A 19176-nucleotide genomic window follows, 5' to 3' on the forward strand; every position below is an offset into this window, starting at 1 on the left:
TAACTTGTGTGATTTAGTTCACTTAAAATTATGATCTCAAGGTGCATCCATTTTCCTACAAATGATTCAAGTTTATCCTTCTTCATGGCAGAATAGGACTGCAGTGTGTATAAACACACTTTCTTTATTCATTTATCTATTGATGGACACATAGGCCACTTCTAGGGTTTAGCTATCATTCGTTTGTTCTTTCATTTACTCACATGGGCATGCATACATTTCTTCATCCAACAAATGCTTATTGAGAGCCTATTACTTTTCAAGCATTGTTCTAGTAGAAGACACACAGGATTAAGGCCTTCATGATGTAGCCATGGGATATTACTGCTTGCTCCGGTAGATAATTCAATTGTGACCCCCAGAAGTTGTATAAGTTGTCCAACTTCACGCACTTATTGTACAACAGGGCTAAAAGCTTGCTCTATCCTCTTCATGCTGACATGATTAGCAATGTTTGTTAAATTAATAAATAATTTACATTTGCATTATGGTTAGTTCTCACATAAACTGACATATCAGATACTCTTAACATTAGAATGAGTTGATTCAGTAGTATAGGTGGAGCATGATTCCAGGTAAATAGTCATATTACCTCTGTGCAGCATAAATACTATGATAATCAATGACAATAAAAATCAATTTGAAAATATATGAATCATTCTTCCATTTATATTTTTAGTGGAATAGCTAATTAGTATAAGCTGGTTGGGATTATTTTGCCTTGCACTCAGTAGGAAAACTGTCATGAAAAAGTGAAAACATCATTCTTAAGAACGAGAAGCTTCTATGTGGCAGAATACCAGGAAAAGGCAGAGAAGCAAGTTGACTTATGCAGGAAACAAGAGAGGACGATGGAGGTCTCTCACCCTCACCCCCTTCATGCTGCACATCAAGTGTCCTCTACATATGCAGGACTCTCACTGCTAGTGGGAAATTGCTCCATCACTAGGAGACTAAGGAGTTGGACAGGTGGTCACCATTTGCCTTCCCATTGCTCTCGGTACCTGGGTTTCATCAGGCGCCTTACAGTTTCCACAACGCTGTAAACTGGAGAGTGCATAGTCTTCATCTTAGATATATTTGCCTGAGAAATTCAAATCTGTGCCAATTCATTTTAAGGTGTAATCTAGATGGGTGGGAGTCTTGGTAGAGGGGACAGTCAGTGTGCAGAATACATAACATAGTCCTAAACTATATTTTTAAATTAAGAATTTTTTCTGTCTCTTTGTTGCTCACAATTTTGGTTTTGTATTATTGAAAAAATAGGCAGAGACAGGAAGTCTGTAAGAATATGCAGTTCACATATTCTTATAGAAATAATGTAAAATAGAAAGGGATACAGCCACTGGCAAATGGCAGTGAGTTGTGGCTATTTTATTATTAGATATTAGGACTTATTTAACTACTAAGTGCTATATTTGGCCTAAGGACTGTATAGGTGCAGTTTAAAATTTTCCTCTTAAAGAATAATCTTATTCTGACTCTATAGACAACTTCCTCTAATGACAAGGTAAATATTATGCTTAGGCTAATACACATTTTTAAACAGATCACCCCTTGATTCTAAATCCTTCTCAGAAAAGCACTTTGAAATGAGATTTTCAAAAGGTAAGATCATAAAGAGAAGCAGTGACAAGAGGTGTCCTGTTTTTGGTGTTCATTGTCAGTGTCTGACCTTCAAACATATGGAGAGGAACTGGATTTGTCAGCTGTACCTTCCGACATAAACTATGCTGAACACATGGCCTCACTGAAAATACTGCAGGGAACAGTTCTCTGAGTGCCATCCATCATCTCTCTCCACAATGACATCTCACTGCAAAAAAAAAAAGGTGGAAATAGTTGCAATGAGGTGCTGAGTTGATGGAGAATAAAAAAAAAAGTTAACTCGGTAGCTCATAAAAGGGTCATTGATGCTTTTCAATGACACTGATGTATTTTGGGTGTTATCCAGGCACCAGAGACTCCACAGAAGCAAGAGCTTTGTACACACAAGCAGAAGGGCAGAAGGGAACATCTGCCTCTTTCCTTGTGACTTTTCCAATTATACAGTGGATGATCAAAAAAAATCTGGTTAATGGATGTTCAAAACTCAATAGAAGACATTGCCATTAATCCCCCCGAAATCCTTCCCCTTGCTTTAAACACACTTATCCCATTGTTCTTGTCACTTTCTGAAGCAGTTCTGGAAGTCCTTTTTCTTGAGTGTCTTTTCCAAGTGTGATCACAAATGCGGTGAATGCTGCTGCCAGCCAGTGGAAAGGCAGTCTCAAAACCATGACTGTGTGACCACGTCCACCTTACTCATGGGATTTGGTACCATGTACATTTGATGCTTCTCTAAAGTCAAAATTACCATGAAAGGTAAACATTTTGAATCAGTTCAGAACCCCAAGGCACCCATAACAGCACAACTAAAGACCCTCAGAGAAGAGGGCTTCGAGAACTGCTCCAGAAAGTGGCAAAAACAACAGAATGTGGGATTAATGGCAATGGCTTTTGCTGTCATTTCATTTTACTGAACTACAGACTGTGTTCTTCAATCACAACTTGTACTTGAGAAACTTCTAGTGACAAAGGAAATCTATCCAAATATATTTATGAAAATAAGTTTTAATGTCCTACTGTGGATTTTCCTATTTGTATAATTTGCACATCTTGGTAACAGATTTTAAAATATTTTGGTCAATATATCATGCTTTAGATATTTAATGGATATGAAAAAAATATTATCTCCTTTTAGCTTAAAACTGAATATATAACTTTACTTTTGGCATTTTGGGGTACGCCAGATATTATATTTTATTTTATCTTATGGAAAGTAAAAATATTTTTCGGTATTTTGTGCAATTTCTTTTTAAATAGTCATTACATACCATCAATGTATTTTCTTTTAAATGAGTCTTTACATACTTTCGAGGTAGAGATCAGTACAGGCACTCCTTCTTTAACTACCGAGTTATGTTCCTGAAACTAGGTCATTAATCAGATTGGTCATTAACGAGGAATTGTATGTACTATGTACATTGCAATGCTCAGAGCAAAGAAATGGTCAAAGGAAACTACAACTTGATGACTTTGCTTTTATTTGCATAACTCTCACATGCAGTACTGTAATGTATAACATATGTATAACATAACTATTGTACTGTACAGTACAATCAGCAAAAATTACAATACTCTATGAACAAGGTGAACTGACAAGGCTCTATCAACAAGATGTACAGAACTGTACAGAAAAAGAATGAGCATAAACCCAAATAGTACGACTCTGTTGTAAGTCTGCATGGTTTTTAAATAGGTAGGACACTTATCAAGGAGTTATCTGTTTATCAAATGAGACCAAAAAGTCAATAGCAAATAAACTGAATGTCAAAATTAGAAGGAATTACAGTATTCAATGCTTGTACACACATCTTTTTTCCCTCTGCAGATGACCTAGTAGAAAAACTATGAAATGACCGGAGATTACAATTATTATATAGCTCACCTTCTCTATGCCCCTTTCCTTATAAATTGCTTTATATCTATGGGTCACTTTGTGCATACTCATTAATTCTATTTTCCAATGAAGTAAAAAATATAACTAACTCTGCAATCAGGTAGGCATCAATTTAAATATTTTACTGAGGTAACAACATCATATTAAGTCCAATCCAAATAAATTTTAAGTCCTGATTATAATACTTTTGTATTTCCCCTGGCTCAAGAGTTGCCAATACACCTGAGTTGGTAGAAAGTATATATTTAGGCAAAAACACTGATGTCAATCTCTTTGGTTATTTCCATATATATCAATCTAACCACTGTCCTGTCTCTCATGGTCAAGTTTTCTATTTGAGTCATTACTAGAATGGACGGTGATCCAGAGAGAGCTGTGAATAATGGAGTAGGGAGAATGGTGTTTGCAGAATCATTGATCCAGTGTGCACAGAGTCCATACTGAATGAATGACCCAAATTACTCTTTTAGGAACAATTCACAATCTACCTAAGTAATAAGGACTTTGAGCATTGCTTCTATTTTCTGCAGAATCCAAGCTTTGCTTAACTAGAGGACAGCCAAGGGCACTTTGAGTCCTTTTTTTTTTTTTTTTTTTTGAGTCAGTTTATTCTCTTGACTTTGCACGTATTCAGTTAAGTAATTATACAGTCAAAACAGAATGAGCAAGTCATCAAAAGCTGGGAAAGTTTGAGAAATTCAGAGTCTGGCGGAGTCTAAGTACACATGAAAACTAAAAGTAATGTGGCACCTTGGATAGGATCCCAGAAGAGAAAGAGGAGGGGAAGATTAGGTAAAATTAAGGAAATGCAAAGGCACATGAAGTATGGATGTTATTTATTAATAATATAGCAATATTGTCTCATTAGTAATGACAAGTGATCTGTTGTTATATAAAATATTAGCATTGGGAGAAACTGCATGTGGGCAATACAGAATTCTCTGTGATTTTTCTATAAAATATACATTTTTAAAATAAAAAGTTTATTACAAAAAGATAAAAATGTTCCACCCAAGGATGACAATATGATGGGAGAAGATTTTGTCTATTCAAGTAAAGCAGAACTAACATAAATTATTTTAATGAGAAAAGTAAAAAATGAGGGTGTCATAAATCTTTGTCCTCTTCTCTGAGCATCCCTCTCTGCATTCTTTCAAATTATGCTACTTTTCAAATATGCTGGTGACTCAGGACAGATATGGCTCATATTTAATGCCCCCCAGCACAGAGATGACTCAGGAATAATCCAGCGCTTCCCTCACCCACACGGTCTCCCCACCCACAGTCTGCACCATCACTGTTCCTGGGGTGGATGCAAGGTGGCTGAGCTAGGAGGCACCAGACTGAAGAGGCCAAGTGCTCCCTGGTGGTCATCTTCAGCTGCCAACGAGACTCTAAGAGGCTGCGTGAATAAATGGTCCCCTCTGCTTTCAACCTTCAGGACAAACGGGAGAAAAACACAGTTCTGATCTACAGAAGTTGAAAGAAAAAAATAGCAGCATCATGAGTGCCTTTAACTCTGCAGACTTCCACCTCTTGTGAAAACTGACTCCAAAAAAGAGATTATTTTAGATAGTCAATTTAACCAGCCTAAAACTACCTAAAAGTGGAGAAGTTGGACAAACATCATTCAGGTGGCAGCTGTGCCACCTTCCAAACATAATTTGGCATAAACTGGTTTCCTAAGTAAGGAAATATGAAGAAAGACCAAATCCAGATACCCCTCATCTCCTAACCAAGATTATTCTCTAATCTTTTCTTCTTAAAGGAGGAAGTGAGACAATATTAATGCAAAGTTTCACTTACTTTAGGATGACTTTATATCTGCAAGTGTCACTCGGAACAGGATGTATAGTAAATAAAGGGGAGGATGCCTTCTAACTCCTCCATCAGAGTCACTATGTCTGTCTTTTAGACAAACTTCCCTTCCTGTCTTTCAAGTTTTACCTTTCACTGTTATACCCTCCAAAGCACCCATGCTAGCAACACCAGTCCTTCCTCTCCCTTCCCGGGCATGGCTCCTTCAGTTCTAGGATTTCTTAGGGAACTTAGAGAATGGTTTGGGATACTTTTCTCATAATTCCTCATAATTTCTTTCAGCTCTGTGAGAGCATGTTGGACCACATATCAAATGTTATACCATAGGCTGAAAATTTCATGAAGCAAAAGTATTCTTTTCATATTATAACATTTCAAACAATGACGTTTTATAACATGCAAACCCTATAATTATCAATAGGCACAAATGTGTTTGTGATATTTTGATTTATAGCATCCGCAATTAGGTTGTTGAAAATACAGGTATATTAGTTGCTCTGATGTTTTTATATATTTCCCATATTGTGCACAAAGCAATGTTGTAAGCCATATCTTTGCTTATCTATATCCTCTAGGGGTTTCTGGCCATTTTTCTCCTAATAATCAACTAGGGTGCCCACAGATACTTTGGGCCCACCCCTAGGGATTTCAATTAGATGAATCCAGAGTGTAGACATCTGCATTTTAACAAATACCCTAGGAAATTCTGAGGCAGATAGCTAATGGAGTGGAGTGAGTTTTTGGAAATCTCACTTCTCTCTGACACTTTTGCAAGACCTAAGGTAAGGGAAAATTCAAAATATTTTCCAAAGAGTTTTACTTTAGGTCAAAATGCACTGAAAAATTTTTAAAAATCAGAAGCAAAAACACACTTATTTTTCTACCATGAGCAACATCTCCTGGTAGGAACAATCTCTCTGCTTTCTCCACAGTGGCCTTCTGAACAATGATTGAGGCAGGAGGGACCCAAACAGAGCCCACCTGATCCTTAGTTTTCAAGAGATGCAAATCAAAGTTTGGGGATACTTAGGTGACTGAACCTTAAAGGGACAGAGTTCCAGAAACAAGGGTCCATCAGAAGAATATCACCAAGTCTGTGTAGGGTCCTTTTAGGATTTGTTGAGGAAAAGGCTGTGTGTGTATAGCATTAACATTAGCATACAACATCATTTAGCATACAACACCAGGTAAAGAAGAGCTAGAGAGTAGCAGCTGAACTGTTCCCACAGCTGAGTGAGAGTCACCAGTCACCTTGGGGCGCTTGGTGGTGCCAGAGGAGTCATACCCAGCAGCAGGCTGAACTGTTCCTGAAGTGGGTGACATCATCAATCTGCTTAGGCAGGCTACTTTGACCACCTCAGCTGACTTCAAAACTAGATCTCAAAAGGATGGAGCTGATCCACGAGTGATTTCTGCCTGTCTCTGTACTGTTTCCTGTGTAACACAGTAGCCTGCTCCCTGCCCCACCCAGAAATGATATTCTCCATGTTTTCTCTAATAAAATCCTTTCATGTTTAGGGCAATAGAATGAATTTTGTGTCTGAAACTAAGAAATCAACCATACACCCAACTATTTCACCGTTAACTTTGTGCCACAGCTGTTTCCATGGCTTTGAATATTTGTGTTTTTCGTACTTTTCGACATTGGCACAGAGTTGCAGAGTAACTTTCAGCCATCCTTTAAGATCATGATCCAATATTGTCTCCTCCATGGAAATTTGTATTTCTTCTTCAGAACTTACAACAATTTCTTCTGCTTTTATTTTTCCATAACACTGTGCTTAGATGCCTTTTGGGTCTTGTGTTCAGGATTTGAGGTCTTTTTATCATGGCCAGTGGACCCTTAAGGTGTGGAGGAACACCCCAGGGACCAGCAAAGGGGCAGATAGATGGGCACAGACACATTTCTCAACAGTTGGCATATGATATATATTTTAAACCTTAGAGCAATTATACACTTTAAATATCATTATTATCTCTGATTTGTAAGAAAAGAAAGCAAAGCAGATTTTTCAGAGAGATTTTTAGAATAAATGAATAATGTTTAAATTAGCATTTAAAATTTTAAAAATAATTCCAAGGGACAAAGAATCTACTTTTCCCATATTCCTGCCAAGGTAACATCTTAGGTGATCTCTTCCTCTCATTATTGGCTAGTAGTACCATATCTTCATTCCTCTTTGATACACTGAAAAGAATGACTGACCATATGATGTTTTCTCATGCCTTTGTGAATTTAGCACATTCCTCATTCTTAAGGCTTCCTATGGAGGACAATTAAAATGTGTCCTTAGAACTAAACCCTTCTGCTATTCCTTCACCCTAACGCAGGAATAAAGCCAAATATTTTACTCACAGATTAAAATGCCATTTTGCTATATAGACATCAAGGCTAATTGGTCCATTTTCTAAATTAGTAAAGCAGACATTTAATAGCTTCTGGCAAATAATAATTTTTATAAGAAAATTAAATAATAATATTTATCCAAATTATCATACATGCATGTGCTCAGAAACAAAAAGAAATACAAATCAATATAACCTGCCTTGCTTTTTTAATTTTTGTTTTTGTCAAAATGTGCAAATATTTGAATTATGTGTTGTGTGTAGAAATAAATCATTCTCAAATTTTGTGTACTGGAATCATAAATCATTTTGCTATATAAGTTATAAATGCAATCAATGTATTGTAAGAGACCAGACTGAAAAGGGGAAAAGCAGGTCATGGAGAATTAGTAAAATTAAAATGTGTCATTGTGGATTAGATTTGATTTATCAAATTGATCTCAGTATTAATCTCAACATTTAGGTCATATTTTGGAACAAGTATTATTGATCTACTCCCTTTGTCACATCAGAGAACTGAATCCTTAAACAATTTCCAGCATTTGGCTTTATTGCCAACAGTGGGGCTTCAGTAACCTTTAAGTGTATTTTTAACCTTAACATTGTTCCCAGTGATTGTACATAAACCCTGCAATTCTCTAGTCTGAGAATCTTAACAAATGTACTGTCAGGAAACCTGGAAATCCCTTTGGGGAAATCCCTACATTTCTCAGAAAGGAGAAATGAAAAGTATAGTTAAATATGAATACTATTTTTTTAGAAACATTATTTTTCTTTCTTTGACAATTTTTAGCTTGGAAAAGAGAGTGTCTTCTTCCATGAAAGACAATGTTATGGAATAATTCATTTTGAACGTCTTAAAAACATGTATGCACTAAATTGATTAAGCAGTATTTGAAGAACAAGACCTATAGGCCCTGACCTTTGTAAGAGTGCCAATTATGGTCATCTCAGATAAGCCTTGGACTTATTAGTCCTAGATGACTAGGTTCATATGATTTTATGACAACTTTTATGCAAGAATTATACCTGTGTTTCAAAGAACTACAATTGAAAAAGTGTTTGGACACAAACTATTGTGTTGAAGTTCAAATAATTTTAATGTCTCTGAAAGATCTCTGTGTAACTCTAAAATACTGGCTTCTCTTCTGAATAAACCAGGATGGAAGAGTGGTACGATGTGGGTGAAGGTGTCATTCTTGATATTTGAAGATGGAAACTTCTGGACAGGGAACAAGGAGTCCTCTGTTCTAGACTCAGTGTGGTAGCAGAACTCTATGAAGATGTTCAAGAGTGTTGCTCCCTTGTTAGGGGTCACTATTTGTTAGAACACAAAGTAGCAGACAACATGTGATTTGCTTCCTCCCCAGGCCAGATGCAAAATCTCTAAGTCATCTTGAAGTGAGAGACACCAGAATGTGAGAGATAATGTATAACAGACTAGGAAGAGTAAGATGTATCTTTTGAATGATACAAAACAGGATATTTGAATACATTGCTTTAACTGAAGAATGAAGAAAAATAATGTGAAGAAAAGAACAACAATATTGGGGCTACCAGAGAAGCCACTCAGTTAAGGGTAACTATGACTGTTAAATTATTTTCTTATCTGATCCTTTAATATTTGCACTGTCATGTTCCACAGCATTTGCTGACATGTACAGTCTCTAACGACATGTATAGTCTCTAATCAATGTCCATTCTGTGTGCGGTGACCAGGGATAATCAGAAAACTCAGCACACGTACATGAACAGTCACCTTTCACCACTAACATAGACTTTTATCAAAATACCCTTAAAACTAAGAAACACAAAATCATCACCTGCTGTAAGACAAGGAAGAACTTTAAAAGTGAAATAACACTAATAAAAGCCAACTGGTTGTGAGTTTATACGAATTTTTATTTCACCTAAACAACTCATTTCACCCAAATCACTCAATTCTGTAAAGTTTTCCAAAAATTCCAGAAATTCTACAAGGGACAAAAACATAAATAACCTGAATTGCTAAAGCCTAGTAACTAAATATCAAAACAAAGCAGAAAACAACACAAAAACCTCAGTTGACAGGGACCAGGGGATAGGAGAAATGAGATATTGGTGAAAGAGTACAAATTTGATTATGAGTAAGATCTGGCGCACTAGTATATGTCATGATGTCTGTGGCTGGCAGTGATGCATTGTGTATTTAAATCTACTAAGATAGTAGACCTGAGGGGTTTTCACAACACAATAAAAATGGTAACTGGTGAGGTGATAGTTGTACTACCTTGATTGTACTACATGTAAATTTCAGGCCAATGTTTAAAATGGCCAACAAATCTGTCTGACACAACCTATCTTTAGAGCATGCATTCCTACATGGAAATGAAATGCAGAGCCACCAATTAAAATGGTAAAACTATTTTAAAGATGCGTTTCTTTACTTATGGGTTACTTCATCAGGAGTACAAAATAGTGAAAAAAAAGATTTTAAAACCTAATTTGTATTTGCAGATACCATTTAAAATCTGAGGTACACATTTCTTCTTAATCATAAACACATCAAATGTGAAAACCTGTTGTTTCCCCATTCTCTGGTCCGCTATAGTTTTGGGGTTGTTTTTTATTTTTTGAAAATACCAGGTTTTGTTGACTGATAGTGTCAAAACCTAGGGGGCTTGAATTAGATAAATATTTACAGCTCTAAATTTTATTCTATCGGGGACTTCCTATATTAAAAGCTACAAGCTTTGTCTTGAGGAATTATTTATGTTTGGAGATAGTACATTACCTAGTTTACTGCTGCAGTAAATCTGCTTCTAGTAGAGCAGGAGGTTTCCTGGGTGATTATTTAGTTACCTTATGAATGTGATACAGACAAAATTTGATATTCAGATGTGATTGTTGATTATTATATATATATGAACTTACTAGGTTTCTCCAGCAATATTTTATGATAAATATTGACCTGGAATTGCAATTGTCACTTTATTTTCACTTTGTAACATAATTGTTTTTTTCTTCGAATTGCTAATATGTTTTAGACAAATGTACTGTTAATTTCATTTGGTACATTCCAGAAAGCAGGTATACAACAACATAGGGGCCAGAGATACATACAGTCGATCAATTAGTTTTCAGTTATAAACACAGGTGTAGAAGAGATTAATATACATTTTTGTTTAGCCTTTTTGAAACAATGAAAAAATGATTATTCAAATAGTATTTCTAGCATTATTTCAAAAAGGATGAAATAGCTGTTATGTAAGACTAAAACAAATGCTAAATCATGAAAAATATAATCTACTTCAAAGCCAGTTTGTTTATATAATGACTTCTGAGCTTAAGTCAAATCATGTTACCAAAATGTGTCTTGCAGCATCTTGTGATAACTTCTAGTTTCCTGAGGCACAAAACTGCAGCAAGAAGGACAAGGGTTTGGGTTTCTCTCCTTTGCTAATTTCTTACCGGATTCATATGTATTCCCACATGAAGGGAACTCAGTCTACTTCACTGAAGTGTTGTGAAGCATAAATTAGAGCCTTTCAGCAAATTCCTAGTGCACAATAGATACATAATAAAAACTAAGCCACTTTCCCTTCCTCTATGTCAAGATGCCTCATGGTGTTAAACTTTAATTTCTATGTGTGGTTTTGTGATTTTTCAGTAGTTTTGTGATTTGTAGCATCCATGGCAAATGATTACTGTAGTTTCACTACAAAACTTCACAAAGTGAGTCGAATGTGTCCTTAACCCTATCTAAAGTAAATGATTGACTGTGTAGACTTCTAGTCATTGTCTCCAAAGGAAAGGTAAGCGATCGTGCCGCTCCTCCTGGCCCAAAGGAAGGGGTTTCCTGGCCACCATCCATCCCGCCACTTCCAGCCCAGAGGAAAGGGCATTTGGGCCACCTTCCATCCCACAGGTCCTGGCCCAGAAGAAGGGGCTTCTGAGCCGCTGTCCAACCTCTCCCAGCTCAGAGGAGGTGAACCATGTCAGCACCAACAGCACAGCCCACCCCCCCAAGTCGAAATGAGAAGACACATAAATAAGTCTCAAAACCAGACTTCTAGATCACCTACAGCAACCCCAAAGGGAAATGAGATGGAACACTTGATATTCAACCACCTGAACCCACTGAACTGGCAACAAAAGAGGATCTGGAAAAAATGAAATCAGAAATAATTTCTCAGATAACAGCAGAGATTGTGCTCATAGTGCAAGACATGATTAATAAATCTAGAGAGGAGCTCAGGAACATGATGGAATCCCAACATAGGAAACAAATGGAATCCATAAAACAGATGCAAATAGATTTCCAGGAAGTGAAAAATTCCATTGAAAGTCTACACAGCAGAATGAGCCAATGTGAGGACAGAATTTCAGATATAGAAGAAAAGATTGCAAATAGTGACCAGGAAAAGAAAAATTGCTTCAAAATTGTAAAGGAACACAAGAAATCAATCCAGCAGCTGCTAGATGATGCAAAGAAGAATAGCATAAGACTGACTGGAGTCACAGAAGAAGCAGGAGAGAGTGCAGACAACAAAAAAAACTGTTCAGAGAAGGGATGGCAGGAAACTTCCCAATCAGGGGAAAAGAACTTGACATGCAGATAAGGGAGGCATATAGGACTCCAAATAGCCTTGATCAAAAAAAATCTACACATAGGCATATAATTGTTAAGATTTCAGAAACTCAACAGAAGAACAAAGTTCTACAAGCAATTAGAGAAAAGAAACAAATCACATACAAAGGAAAGAAGGCCCATCAGAATCACAGCAGACTTCTCAACACAAACCATCAAGGCAAGAAGAGCTTGGAGTGACATATTCCAAGCCCTAAAAGAAAACAGCCTCCAACCCAGATTGATGTACCCTGCAAAACTATCTTTCAAAATTCATGGAGAAATAAGATACTTTCATGACAAAGAGCATGGAACTTAGGAACTTAGGAACTTCATGAATACCAAACCAGCACTCAAAAAAATTTACACAATATCTTAGGAACAGACATTGAGGATCACAACCCCAGGAAGCAAAGCAGAATGAACCCATCTGGCATGACAAGAAATTAAATGGAAAGGGGGAGAACCCAACAAAAAGAAAAAGTCATGGCAATGACAAGTCAATACGTTTCAGTTATAACCATCAACGTTAATGGTCTCAATTCACCAATCAAAAGAAATAGACTGGCAGAGTGGGTCAAGAAGCAAAATGCAACAATATGCTGCATACAAGAAACACAATTCATTCAAATGAAAACTCATAGACTGAAAGTTAAAGGGTGGAAAACAATACTGAATGCAACAGGAACCCGAAAAAAAGCAGGAGTAGCTATCCTCTTTGTAGATCAAGTAGATTTCAAACCAACACTGATTAAGAGAGATGAAGAAGGAACTACATCCTTATAAAGGGAAGAATTCAACAGGAAGAGATGACAATCATAAATATCTATGCACCAAACCCTAGTGTGCCCAACTATATAAAACAAATACTAATGGACATGAAAAGTCATATATGCACTAAAACAACTGTAGTGGGGGGACCTCAACACCTCACTGTCACAAATAGATAGATCAACTAGACAAAAAATAAGTAATGAAATGCTAGAACTCAATCGAACTCTTGAACAAATGAACTTAACAGATGTTTACAGAGTCTTCCACCCCACAAAATCAGAATACACATTCTTCTCAGCTGCACATGGGTCATTCTCCAAAATAGACCACATACTCGCTCATAGAACATATTTAAGTAAGTGCAAAGGAATTGAAGTTATCCCTTGTATATTATCAGACCACAGTGCAATGAAATTGGAGATCCATAGCAAAAGAAACTGGAAAAATTTCATAAACATGTAGAAATTGAACAACACACTTCTGGATAATCAAGAGGTCACAGATGAAATTAAAGAAGAAATCAGACAGTTCCTTCAAATAAATGACAGTGACAATACAACATATCGGAATCTATGGGACACAATGAAAGCAGTCTTATGAGGGAAATTCATAGCAGTGAATATGCATATTAGGAAAACAGAACGAACCCAGTTAAACAACCTGATGCTGAACCTCAAGCTTCTAGAAAAAGAAGAGCAAGACAACCCCAAAGCTCATACAAGGGAGGAAATTATAAAGATCAGAGGAGAAATCAATGCAATGGAGACTAAGAGAACAATACAAAAAGTCAATGAAGCCAAGAGTTGGTTCTTGGAAAGAATCAACAAAATTGACAAACCCTTAGCCAACCTTACCAGAAAAAGGAAAGAAAAGGCCCAAATCCATGCAATTAGGAATGAAAAGGGTGAAATTACAACAGACTCAGCAGAAATCCAGAGGATCATCAATACCTACTTCCAGAACCTATACGCCAATAAGATGGCCAACACAGAAGAAATGGACAGATTCCTAGATACATATGAATTACCAAAGTTGAACAAAGAAGACCTAAAAATTGTAAAAAACCCAGTATCAATCAATGAAATTGAAAATGTAATTAAAAACTTACCAACTAAGAAAAGCCCAGGTCCTGATGACTTCACTGCTGAATTCTATAAGACATTTAGAGAAGAACTACTGCCACTACTGTTTATACTCTTCAATGAAATCGAAAGGGAAGCAATACTCCCAAATTCATTCCTGGAAGCAAGCATCACCTTGATCCCCAAAGCAGAGAAAGACCCAACCAAAAAAGAGAACTATAGGCCAATCTCACTAATGAACACAGATGCAAAAATCCTTAATAAGATAATGGCAAACAGAATGCAGAAGATCATCAAGAAGATCATATACCCTGATCAAGTGGGATTCATCCCAGGGATGCAGGGATGCTTCAACATATGCAAATCAATCAATGTAATACACTATATTAATAGAGCCAAGGACAAAAACCATATGATTATCTCCATAGACACAGAAAAAGCATTTGTCAAAAATCCAATGTGCATTTATGATAAAAAAAAAAACTACAAACAATTGGAATAGATGATCTCTACCTCAAACTGATAAAAGCCATCTATGAAAAACCAACAGCCAGTATCATACTAAATGGTCAAAAACTGAAATCCTTCACACTAAAATCAGGAACAAGACAAGGATGTCCACTATCACCATTCTTGTTCAATATAGTTCTGGAGACATTAGCCACAGCAATTAGACAAGAGAAAGAAATAAAAGGAATAAAGATAGGAAAGGAAGAAGTCAAATTGTCATTCTTTGCAGATGACATGATACTCTATATAGAAGACCCCAAGGACTCCACCAAAAGTCTTCTAGACTTAATAACCAAATTCAGTCAAGTAGCTGGTTACAAGGTCAACACACAAAAATCAATAGCTTTCCTCTACAAGAACAACAGACTCACTGAGAGAGAAACAGGGCAAATAATTCCATTCACAATAGTATCCAAAAAAACTGAAATACCTAGGAGTCAACCTAACAAAAGAAATCAAAGACCTCTTCTCTGAAAACTATAGCACTCTGAAAAGAGAGATTGAAGATGATATCAGAGAATAGACAGACATCCCCTGCTCCTGGGTAGGAAGGATTAATATAGTGAAAATGGCCATACTTCCAAAACTGCTATATGGATTCAATGCAATTCCAATTGAGATCCCAGCAGCATACTTCACGGACCTTGAGAAAACAATCCAAAAATTCATTTGGAACAAGAAGAGATCCAGAATAGCAAAAGCAATTCTAGGTAACAGAGACATGGCAGGGGGTATCACAATCATCCCCAACCTGCAACTATACTACAAAGCTACTGTGATAAAAACAGCATGGGACTGGCAAAGAAACAGACCTGAGGACCAGTAGAACAGATTAGAAGATGCAGAAACAATGCCAGACACACTCAGCCATCTCATCTTCAACAAAGGAGCCAAACACCCTCACTGAAGGAAAGATAGCCTCTTTAATAAATGGTGCTGGAAAAATTGGGCTTCAACTTGCCAAAGATTAAAACTAGACCTATATCTCTCACCATGCACTAAACTAAAATCAAAATGGATTAAAGATCTAAATGTTAAAATAGAAACTCTGAACCAGTTGGAACAGAGGTTAGGTAGAACCCTTGAAGACATCGGTGTAGGAAAACATTTTATGAACAAAACCTCAGTTGCCCATGAACTAGCACAAACGATCAACAAATGGGATCTCTTCTTATTAAAAAGCTTCTGCACAGCAAGAGAAACCACCAGCAGTGTGAAGAGACAACCCACAATGTGGGAAAAAATCTTCACCTGCTCTTCCTCAGACAAAGGTCTACTATCTCGAATCTATAAAGAACTTAAAAAGATCAGACCTCCCAAATTTAAAGACCCAGTCCAAAAATGGGCATCTGAAATGAACAGACACTTCTCAAAGAAGTAGAAATAGCAAATAAATACGTGAAAAAATGTTCAATGTCACTGGTCATTTGAGAGATGCAAATGAGAACAAGGCTGAGATTTCACTTCACTCCATAAAGAATGGCTGCTATCATGAAATCAACCAATAACAAATGCTGGTGGGTCTGTGGGGAAAGAGGAACCCTGCTCCACTGCTGGTGGGAGTGTAGACTGGTGCAAGCACTATGGAAATCAGTACGGAGATACCTCAAAGAACTAGGACTGGAAGTCTCATTTGACCCAGCTATTCCCCTGCTGGGGATCTTCCCCAAAGAATTAAAAGAATCATACCACAGTGATATATGTGCATCCATGTTCATAGCAGCACAGTTTGTGATAGCTAAAACTTGGAAACAGCCCAAATACCCATCAACTGGAGACTGGATAAAGAAAATGTGGGGTTTTTTATAAAATGGAGTATTACTCAGCCATCAAAAATGAGAAACTAGAGACATTTATAGCTAAGTGGATGCACATTGAGGCAATACTCTCAAGTGAAATAAATAGGACACACATGTATAAATACTGAATAGTTTCTCTGATGTGAGAAAATGAAAGTGTTAATAAGGACTAAAACATATAATAGATAATGTGAAATAGGAAGAAAAGGGGCAAAGGGGAAGGAAGTTTGAGGGGTAGGGAAAAGGATAGAAGGGAATGGAATTAATATGAGAAAATGAAAAAATTGAAACAAAATCTTTGTAAATAGGGAGGGATGGAAGAGTTGAATTGAGGGCAAGGAAAGGGGTAAATATAGGAACCAAGAGAGATTATATAAAGGTGCAAATTTCCAATGATGAATGTCATCGTATTTTATACCTAAAATGTACCAATGATTAGAATGAATAATGGATAATGTAAAATAGGAAGAAAAGGTCCAAAGGGGTAGGGGTACTGGGAGCAGCAGCAGAAAGGAAAGAAGGGAAAGGAAAAATGATGAGAAATGGAAAAAATGGAAATAAAGTCTTTGTAAATAGGGAAGGGTGGAGGGGATGAAGTTAGGGCTAGGAATGGGGAAAAAATAAGAACAAAGATGCATCATGTAAAGGTACAAGTTCCCAATGAGAAATGTAAATGTGTTGTGTACCTAAAATGTACCAATAAAAGAATTTAACAAAAAAAAAAAGAAAAGTAAGCCACCAATTTCAGCAGAGCGTATTCTAACTTATCAAAATTAGTTTATATTTACTTATACAATAACTATTTGTCCTTTACAGCTTTATGAGACAAAGTATGCCATGGAATAGAAGTAAAATAATCCTATGAGCCATCAGTAATGTAGCGTGTACATTGTGGCAGGAATCATTGAAAATATTATCCTTATATGTACTAATTTAATCCTCATACCAAAGATATGAATTATCTACCTAAAGTATGAATTCGATACTACAAACAAGACAAATTACAATAAGCATATTTTACTTATCCTCATATGTAATTTTTGAATAACAATAGTATGACATATAACATTTTATAAATTTTCATTTTTACCTAACAATATATCATACAAATGTAGCTTATGTTTAATAAAGTGCTTTTACACATTATGCAAAACTTGGCCAGGGATTTAGCTCAGTGGTTCTGTTGCCTGCCTCGCAAGCACAAGATCCTGAGTTTGATCCCTGGTACCAAAAAAAAAAAAAAAAATGGGGTGGAAAAACTTAATTATTAGCTTGTCTTCTATTGATAGGCATTTAAATTATTTTCAATTTTCTTCTATACTAACAATATTCCCAGAAGCATTGCCCAAGTTACCTATATTTTTCCTCAGATTAAAATTCCACAACTTGGGATTCTTAGATAAATTAAAATCTTAATCATTACTTTTTCATCAAGTACCTTATCTCATCTTGTCTTCATAAGAGTTGTTAATTTCATTCCCATCTGAAAAAGAATAATGTTGTTATTCCATCATTAACAAACAGAATTACTGATCATGAACAAGTGGCTCATTTATCCTCCCCTGCTCTAACAGTAATATAACTTTACTCAAGCAACTGATATCCAGATTAAATACTGCACCATTCAGCCCACGGCGGATCTAGGATGCCTGGGATTAGATGCCAGCAGAGCAATCCAGTGGTGGTTCTGGGAGTTCTTTGGAAGTGATAGTTGGGAATATGTCACTTCTTATCTCTCCTCATCCCCTTCCTGGAGCACATTGTTTGGAGTGACTCTCAGGATTCCTAGGCAGGACTGCTGTTCCCTAGGAGCAGAAGCAGAGTGAGCTGGACGTGGCCAGCTTCCCTGGCCCCTCACTGAATAGAACTGTGCCAGCATTCAGGGACTGTACCTCTCAGGGGTTTATAGAGAAGGGAAAAGAAAAAACAATGTTCTATTTTGTTGCAGTGTCTGTTCATTTTTTATATTTCTTTTTATCAAACCAAATCTTGAGAAATTTCCAACTTTTATAAAATGTTGCCAAACTTACGTTAATCTCAGAATCTTGTTGTTTTAGTTTGCATTTACTGGCTGTAGGGGACCTCAAAATATATTCACATGTGTTAGGCTCTTTCTGTCCCTAATATCAATTATTGACTCATATATTTGTACATTTTTGTCATTATTTGCCCTCTTGGTGATTTCAGGAGCTCTTTATATTTCAAGAGCATGAATGCTTGGGTTCTTTACTGTGAGTATTTTTCTCAATTTTCCATTTGTCTTATTTTGTGCTATAAAAGTTTTTCTTTCATTTTTTCTTTTCTCTTTTAAGATTTCTAGTTTTGGTGTTCGGTGAATCTTTGAATGGAGGGCTATGACAGAAAAGAAAATAGAATGAGTTTGACTATAGGATTTATTTCTTCTTTTTTCTTTCTTCTTTTCCTACTAAGCTTCTAATTTATATTTCCCTATATAAGTGGTGAGGTAAAATACATAGTTTTGACAGCAAGGCTGAGGATTTTTTTTCAATTTTTATTTTTATCGGTCTGTGTTTGCAGTACATAATGATCACATGTCATGTGGGGAGTTGGAACATCCACATGATACATCTTAACTATTTTTTCATCCTCTTCTCCTCCCTTTTCTCCCACCTCCCTCCATCTCTCAGTCTCCTTTCCATTTGCAAAAGACCTATCTCCCTACTTTATAGTCCCTGTCTTTTATTTTACTCTTTATTTATACTTGGTTCCTCATAT

At 36.4% G+C, this 19176-nt stretch overlaps 1 long non-coding RNA gene across 2 annotated transcripts in view; it reads right to left on the reverse strand.

Moving 5' to 3' along the window:
- Positions 1-2951: 2951 nt before the first annotated feature.
- Positions 2952-19176, reverse strand: part of LOC101711770 (uncharacterized) — a 48929-nt gene continuing 32704 nt past the window's right edge. For both annotated transcript variants that reach the window (XR_002395555.2, XR_015440273.1), the window contains 2 exons: positions 17879-17923; positions 2952-4937 (listed from right to left, as the gene is read on the reverse strand). This is a non-coding gene — a long non-coding RNA (uncharacterized LOC101711770). The remainder of the gene's footprint in view (positions 4938-17878; positions 17924-19176) is intronic.

The sequence above is a fragment of the Heterocephalus glaber genome, unplaced genomic scaffold (assembly GCF_053883595.1).
Source record: "Heterocephalus glaber isolate CG9 unplaced genomic scaffold, H.glaber_assembly_v1.0 deba00001497, whole genome shotgun sequence".
Classification (NCBI taxonomy): Eukaryota; Metazoa; Chordata; class Mammalia; order Rodentia; family Bathyergidae; genus Heterocephalus; species Heterocephalus glaber.